Source organism: Dreissena polymorpha, chromosome 4, assembly GCF_020536995.1.
Source record: "Dreissena polymorpha isolate Duluth1 chromosome 4, UMN_Dpol_1.0, whole genome shotgun sequence".
Lineage (NCBI taxonomy): Eukaryota > Metazoa > Mollusca > Bivalvia > Myida > Dreissenidae > Dreissena > Dreissena polymorpha.
This window is the reverse complement of record NC_068358.1, coordinates 10,182,901-10,190,947: the sequence shown is the minus strand read 5'-3', so window position 1 is coordinate 10,190,947 and position 8,047 is coordinate 10,182,901.

Sequence of the window (8,047 nt, the reverse complement as noted above, 5' to 3'; positions counted from 1 at the left end):
ATTTAAAGGTAGACTCAAGATATGTATTGCTTAAACAACTGTTTAGATTACATTTCGTAGAACACCCTAGGTCAGCCCATTATCCGCCTGCTTACTCGAAATGGATGGACAAGGGTAAATATCTCTGAAAAAATATGCACTATTGTACCTATGTGTCATATCGGCACAATCTTAACAATATAATTTATGAAGAAATGTATACTGATTTATGCAGCAATATTCTCAGGATTCAACCCACCATTATATTATACAGAAAAAAGAATAAGTCATTGTTCCGATTAATGGTAATTCACCAACAAGGATTATATCATGATTTCAATCAATGTGTCATATGTTTGATTTTGATATAAGTTAGTATTTTGTGATCAACTGTTTGTGAGTGTATTGTGCCAGTGAAAAAATGACAACGGACATTGTCAACTGACAATGTATTTAATGTCCAATGTCACAGAAGCCCCCTTTCTTTCAATTTGATTGAGACGGCATTTTATCAGTTATTGTATGTTTTAATTTTTTTATAAACGAAAAAAGCAAATGTGACGAAATACAGGAAAGCATACGAAATAAATCTGAATACGCCTTTTCCGCGCCTTCTTACTTCTTAAGCCTACCGTAATGTTAGCCAAGACAATTGTAAAGCGTTGAAACCGCAAACGTTCAAATAACATAGAAAATGCCGGAATGGCTTAGAGTTTCATGTGTAAGTCCCTAGTTCCTAAGTACTCAAGTTTTTATTCCGATGTCTATGGCCTTATATTTTTTGTTCATTTCATTTGATTGTTTAGATCCCATGAAAATGCTATCATAGTGATACCACGTGGATTGCTTATTATTTAAAGGGACCGTCAACCACAAATGACGAAAAAAGAAAAGTTCTAAAATCACCGTATTTTTTACAATTATTAGTTTCTATTGATTAAAATATCACGACTGGTATATTACATTATTTGAAAAAAGTTCATATTTTCAGTATATTTGGTAATAATAGGTGACATAACGATATATACACTATAAATAACGCAAGTAGATTGATCATTTTATATATAAAATATATACAATTCACTGCGCATGCACATTTCGCATTCCTTGGTTTACCACGTGATGATAACGATCAATCTACTTGCGTTATTTATAGTTAACTGGTAGTTACCTGGTACCTGTACCCAGTAAAATTTATTACCGAATATACTGAAAATATGAAACTTAACAACTTTTTTCAAATAATGTTATATACCAGTCGTGATATTTTAATCAATATAAATGTAAAAAATACGGTATTTAAGAACTTATCTTTTTTCGTCATTCGTGGTTGACGGTCCCTTTAAAATATGCATGCGTTAAAAAATAATCACGGCTGTGAACGCATGTAAAATGACAATTTATAGGAACGGTGATTTGATATTGATTCCAATCTAGCGCGCTTAAACAAGCGCATTTTACCTATAAAGCGCTCTACGAATTGACCTTGCCGGGTCACTTCCAAGGATATTAAACACAAAAACTGCATGGTGTCCATTCACCATTAATGTATGTGCAGCAATTATCATAAGAGTCTTATTGATACAGATTCAGTATAATTACGGTACTTAGATTCCTTGGGGTTATACTTGATCTTTTCATTCGAAATGATAAAAATCTATACACAGTTACCATTAATAGCAATTTCAATTATTGAACCTAACATATCGTAAGTGTATCAGAACGATAACGCGTAACCTCTAATTCTGCCGGTAAAAGTAAATATTTCTGGCCTGTTTGATTTAGTTCCAATTGCTCAAATCTTAAGCACACATTATTTGTTAAAAAGTTCGACGATATCTTGATTAAAGGAGAAACTTGTCCGATTTGTCCTTTGTTTGAACTATTTATTAACCAACCTCTATACGTCGATAATCCAAACTGAGTAGGATAATTCAAACTGAAGAAAAAACGGCGACATGAATAAAGACTCCAGTCATTTATTTCTAAGAACACGTTAATTTAAAGTAAGTTGTGACGTAATAAACGTTTCTTTTTGATAAAATGTTATTTGCCGGATAAAATGCGCTAATAAACCCCTAACAATTAAAAACAATTACCTCGAAATAAAATGAAAGGTTTGAACATCTGGAAAAAGTAAATGAAATTGTCGAAAGTTTTAGGCCAAAAACAATTATAATCGAATGTTTTTAATGTTTTAATGCTTGGGCTTATGTATTAACCTTTCATATATGTATGTTAAAAACTGATTGGCGTAAATGCTCGAAAACGCGATATATTCGTATTTATTTGGGACAAGAATATACAAATTGGATAATGACCTAACTAGTGGATGGATAATTCCAAACTAACATTAGGAAGTCGATGGATAATGGCCAAACTGCAGGTGTCTTTATGTAAAGATCTATGTAAAATGAACACTCTTGTAAAATATTTCGAGATTTCTTTAATTTATGACAACAAAAGCATTTTAACACCAAGTTAAACAATCATCATAAAAATGATTTTGTTTTCTTTTTCAGGTAAAACAGAAGATAATGGAAAACTACAGATGTTATTATTGAACAGAGTCCCTTTAAATGCCTGAAAGAAATACTAATCCATAACACAACTAATCATTACGTAGAACAATTAAAAATTAGAGCACTTACCTTAGATGAAACAACAAGTACTGAATACAATGTTTGAATGCGGCTAAAATAAGAACAAGTAATTTAATAATAAGTAGGAGCATTTTTAAATTTCTATGCTTTTCAAGCTATCCAAAATGACATGGAACACGTGTTATAGCATCTCTGTGTACGTGCAATGCAAATTTCGCATGCTTATTTTGATTCTAATCCCGTTGAAATTGATTTTCCTAATAACAAATAAATGAAAGTTTGTGTTCGTTGAAAGTATTTTTATATTCCATTACACATATCGTGTGAGTTTTTCGTTACATCCAACCTGTCTTTGGAAAACATGTTTAATACATTGCAGTTTGTGCATTATCCATTTTGAGTTTGGTTATTATCCACAGAAAGTTTCATATCAGTTTGGATTTATCCATAAACTTTTATACCCGTCCTGCAAACACATGATTTTAACACAGAAACACACTAGGTGTAAAAAGCAAAAATTAAAAGGACATGCATGATATAATTTGGCATATCTCTGTTACAGTTTCGTTCGCTCTTTTGTCAATTAACGTGTAAATAATTCAACAAATAGGTTGCATTTCATGAAAATTAGCATTTTCCGAAGACAAAGTTATCGTTTTTTACTAGAAAACTATTAAATCACTGCAAAACGCATGTGTGTGTCAGACTTTCATTATCACATATGTAGAACAATTACGTCCTTATAGTTACTAAATTAGCAGAAATGATAAAATAATCACCTACCTTTCAGTTTCAGTTTCAGTATCGGCCGACATTTTTTTCTTCAGTTTAAATTATCCAACTAAGTTTGGATTATCAACGTACAGGGGGTATTAACACTGTCTTTAAAAGCACTCGTCATTAATTCCGGCTTGTCTCGTAATTAATAAAAAATAAGGGCCTATAAATGAAGTTAAGCAATGTTGCAACAAAAAAACACGTAAATGATACCATCATACACGTAAAAGATACCAAGATACACGTAAATTATTATAGCACATGTTTAATACTAAAGTGAATTGTTCAGTTTATGCATTTTTTTTATTTAGCTCTATTTGGATCTACGAAATTTACATGTTTTTATTGCAATTATTGGGCAAATTTAGCCATGTTCGAACAGTCGACAAAACAAAATATATACATGTTCACGAATCCTTTCTATTACACTTTAAATAGCGGTGTACAAATGAATTTAACATTACTTATTGTTCTTGGATAGTATCAGATCGACATTTTTCAAAAGTTTTGGTAATAATATAGTTATCGACGTTGCTAACATATCGGCACGAATATCCTACTGCATAGTGACTGATTTCTGCCCCTTCGTTCTGCATGGCTTGTTGGCGGGTTTGCTCATATTATATGCATTTCGTTATGTTTATGAACAATTGGTAATGGTTCACTAATCACTCCCTGTAAACAAACATTCTGCGTTCGGTGAGATTTACATACCCGGGGCTTGCATTGAAAAGATGATGTTCCCAAAATACCGATTACTAAATATCACAACTGCACCCTTTTAAGTTTATGCCAACCTGTTTTAAAAGAAAACTGAGCATTTTTGTTATCTGCTTTTGTAGCTGTATTTTGCTGGTTTCCTTGTCTTAACATTGTGCCTCTTAGCTTCATGTTTGGTGTCAATATTATTAAGGCATATTCAGAATATCATTCGACATGTGCGTTTTGTACCAAAATCAGAGCATAACCTTGCAAATGTTTGCATCTACTTTGATGACATACTTCTTGAATCAATGAATCCGAAAAAAAAACCATATACATCAAGTAATGTTGCACAACTGGGAGAGCTAGTCTTTAATTATAGCTATTTTATCTTATTTTGAATTTGCACTTTGCCGTTTAAATTGCTTGTGGACTTGTATATCTAATCGATATTCTATGTACCGTTTACCTCGTCTTCAGATATAAACTGCAATATAGCACTCTAATACCTGTAAAACCATTAACATGTCGGTACTCTTCAAATAGATTCAGATTCAAGCTTCGTGGATCGTTTTGAACGTGGGTTACAATCAAAACAGTGTCTTTAATAAGCAGTGAATATGGAATTTATTCGCGTTCAATTGCGTAATTTGATAACGATGGATCCACAGGTGAGTTTTAAGTTTAAACATTCCATTTATTTTAGATGTATATTTTGCCTAGTTCAATGAAAATAAATTCAGCAAAAACGAACTATAATGCTTTTTATTATCAATGTAAATTTCGTTTATTTGAATAAATACCTTTTAGTTTAAGATAATTCATGAACACGTATGTATTAAACTTATATTTAAAACATATTTACTTCAATATATTAATATGTATCTTAGTGTGCAGATACAGTTGTATCGACTTTGAGTAAAAAAGCATTGAAAGGCCTTTAGTCGTTTTAAAAAGATTCGTATTGCGCATAGGTCTTCTACACGTCTGACTTTTAAAACTGTGTTAATATTTGAGCCGCGTTTTGCGACCATGGGCCTTATGACATATCAGAACAAACCGTGTTGCTATATATGCCTTTGCATCCATGTACTCTGATTGAGTCATTCGGTCCGGAGATATAACTGATAGTACCTAATAACACTATTATACTGCCACGTAAATGGGCAAGCTGGTTTAGATAGGCCCAACGTAGGCGCTGACCGCACGTTGCGAACCGATTTTTATACGACGTAGCTTGTCTTAAACATAAACGCATAATGTACTTGAAAAGGAATGATTGTAAAGTAAATGTCATGGTTATATCGAAAATATATCTACACTTATATATTTATGTAAGCTTAAGTGTAATTAATTTGCAAACTTTTACATGCACATAAAGGCAAGCTAAGATCCATAAAACACATTTATACACATGTCATGTGGACTATGTATATAACGTGACAAAAACATACATTAAGACTAAACGTTTGCTCTGAAAGCAATCTTTAGAACTTTAACACCTCTCGAGTGGGGGCCATTGTATCATCGCATTCCTGTCGAAGTGCTCAAAGGTATCTCTTTTCAAAATCAGCATTGGCTATTTGCCTTGTTTAGTTTGAACAATTATACGGGAGCCGATATATACATGTTTTTATTACATGCACTATTATGTTACAATTATCTTTTACGTCTTAAACATTTAACACGTTACTGTAAAATATTGACATGTATACCGTCGTACGGAATGCCGGTAGCTTGTTTTTAACACACACGTATGTGACCGCACTAATGATACCTTTCAAGCTCAATACAAAAACAACTATCAGAATTGTTTTTGTATTTTTGTCTTTTAGTTGACTAATAATATTGACTAATTGCATATTTTTTTGCGATGTTCTCTTCATAACTCTGTGGCATATTTGAATAATATAGCGGCTGATATACCAATCGTGCAATAACCAGTCAACTGATCTACGTCGTATTTTGCAGACAAGAGGTCGAAAGCTTTTAGACTATATTCTAGACGGTAATGAGGAAGCCATCAAAGAATTGCTTGCTGTAGACCCAGGTGGTATCGATTTCAAGGCAGAAACGGTGAGAAATTCTTAATTTTGTATGCGGTGGGATTCTGGTGAAAGACCGGGATATGTGATTTAGAAACATAAGAAAATGCTCCCATACCATGCATACACAATAACCAACAACGGGTGGATTTTCTCTCCAATTTTTCGTAACCAACAAATTCAATTAGACAACTGGTGGGGGATTTGTTAATATATTCGTTCGATAGTCTTAACCTTAAATAAATATTTTAAAAAAGCGGAGTGCAGTTTTGTTTCCATGTTTTGTATTAATAAAATAACAAAGGCCTAACATGGGCCGAAAGTCTATACTCTATAAAGAGATATAAAGCTAAAAAGTGAGGTATAGAACATAAATGGAAACATTGAAAATATCGATTAAAACTGACACTGTAGATTAGATCGCTGACACTATTTGAGCTTTAAAAGGAGCCATGGAATAAATTATACTATGAGACACACTAAGTTCTATGAAAGCTTTAATACAACACTTATAACGATAAAAATACAACGATATGCAATTTCATATTCCGTCTTTCCATTAATGAATCTGAATTTTAATTAAAGAGAGTCTATTTTGGGGAAAACATTAAAATGGTAAATATTATAGATTGCTTACCATTTAAAAACAAAACACAAAAATAACTATTTTTATTGATTTTTCGAATAATACCTTAAAACAAACAATATTTAAATGTTCAGGAATTCGTTCGCTGAATATTTATGTGCTGTTTAATAAAACACATGGTAACTATTGTCCGCATGTCCAGAGAGTCCAAATTAAACAGGTGTGTCTTGTCACATCACTTACTTCACAAGAGATACGTCATGAATTGCTATTTCATCTTGAATGAAGATAAAGGTACGGAAAGCAGGTTTGTAAAAGAAAAATGTTAGTGCGAAAAACAGATAAGGATGTGTGTAATATAAACGGTACCACACGACAGAGAAGGCAAACAGTCAATAATCGGCTCAAGCCGTGTCGGGACGTTACATTATCCGAGCGTCAATTATAGACGTCCGGCTCAGCTCTGCCACATTGTATTTTCTAAATATATTGCCGTTGGTTAATAAATATGCATGTACAGTTGGACATCAACTTCTTATGTAGCTGTATTGTATAATAAAACACACGTGTTCAAATGTTTTAAATAATAATTACACTACACGAGAAATACAACAAAATGGCTTATATATATTATAGCGAGGTGACAATGCTATCCATTTAGCGGCAAGAAGAGGAAATGTTAGCTTGATAAGAAAACTTTATAGACTGGGAGTCAAGGCTCAATCAAAAGAACCAGGTAAGAAATGTAAACGGAATACATTTGAGTCGTGTTCTGCAAAACTGGGCATAATGCATGTGCGTAAAGTGTCGTCCCAGATTAGCCTGTGCAGTCCGCACAGGCTAATCAGGGACGACACTTTCCGCTTTTATGGTATTTTTAGTTTCAAGGAAGTCTCTCCTTACCGAAAATCAAGTTTAGGCGGAGTGTTTTTTAAAAGTTATCGCGGGGACATTTTAGGCGGACCCGGGAATGTCAATAATTGTGGTAAAATCGTTATGGAATGTTCATGGAGTACCGTTATATACACGAGGACTGTCGATAATGGAACTGAAGTATAGTTAATTTCTCATTGAAGTGTGAGATTTTAGTAAGCTTGAGTTCGAATCGCAGTTAGATTGAAACAATCTATTCGTTTTGCATTTTATACATTTCAATGTTCTGAATCATTAATAGATCATTGTTGCAAAATATATAACTTACGGACAAGCGGTTATTTTCATCGGTAAAATGGTTGTCAATATTCGTTGGTAAGCGTTCGATATACCAATCACTAAAATATTGAGACTTGTAAATGTATTTTGCTATTGACGTGTTTAGGATTTACTACAATCAACGTTGATGAACAGTGCCATCA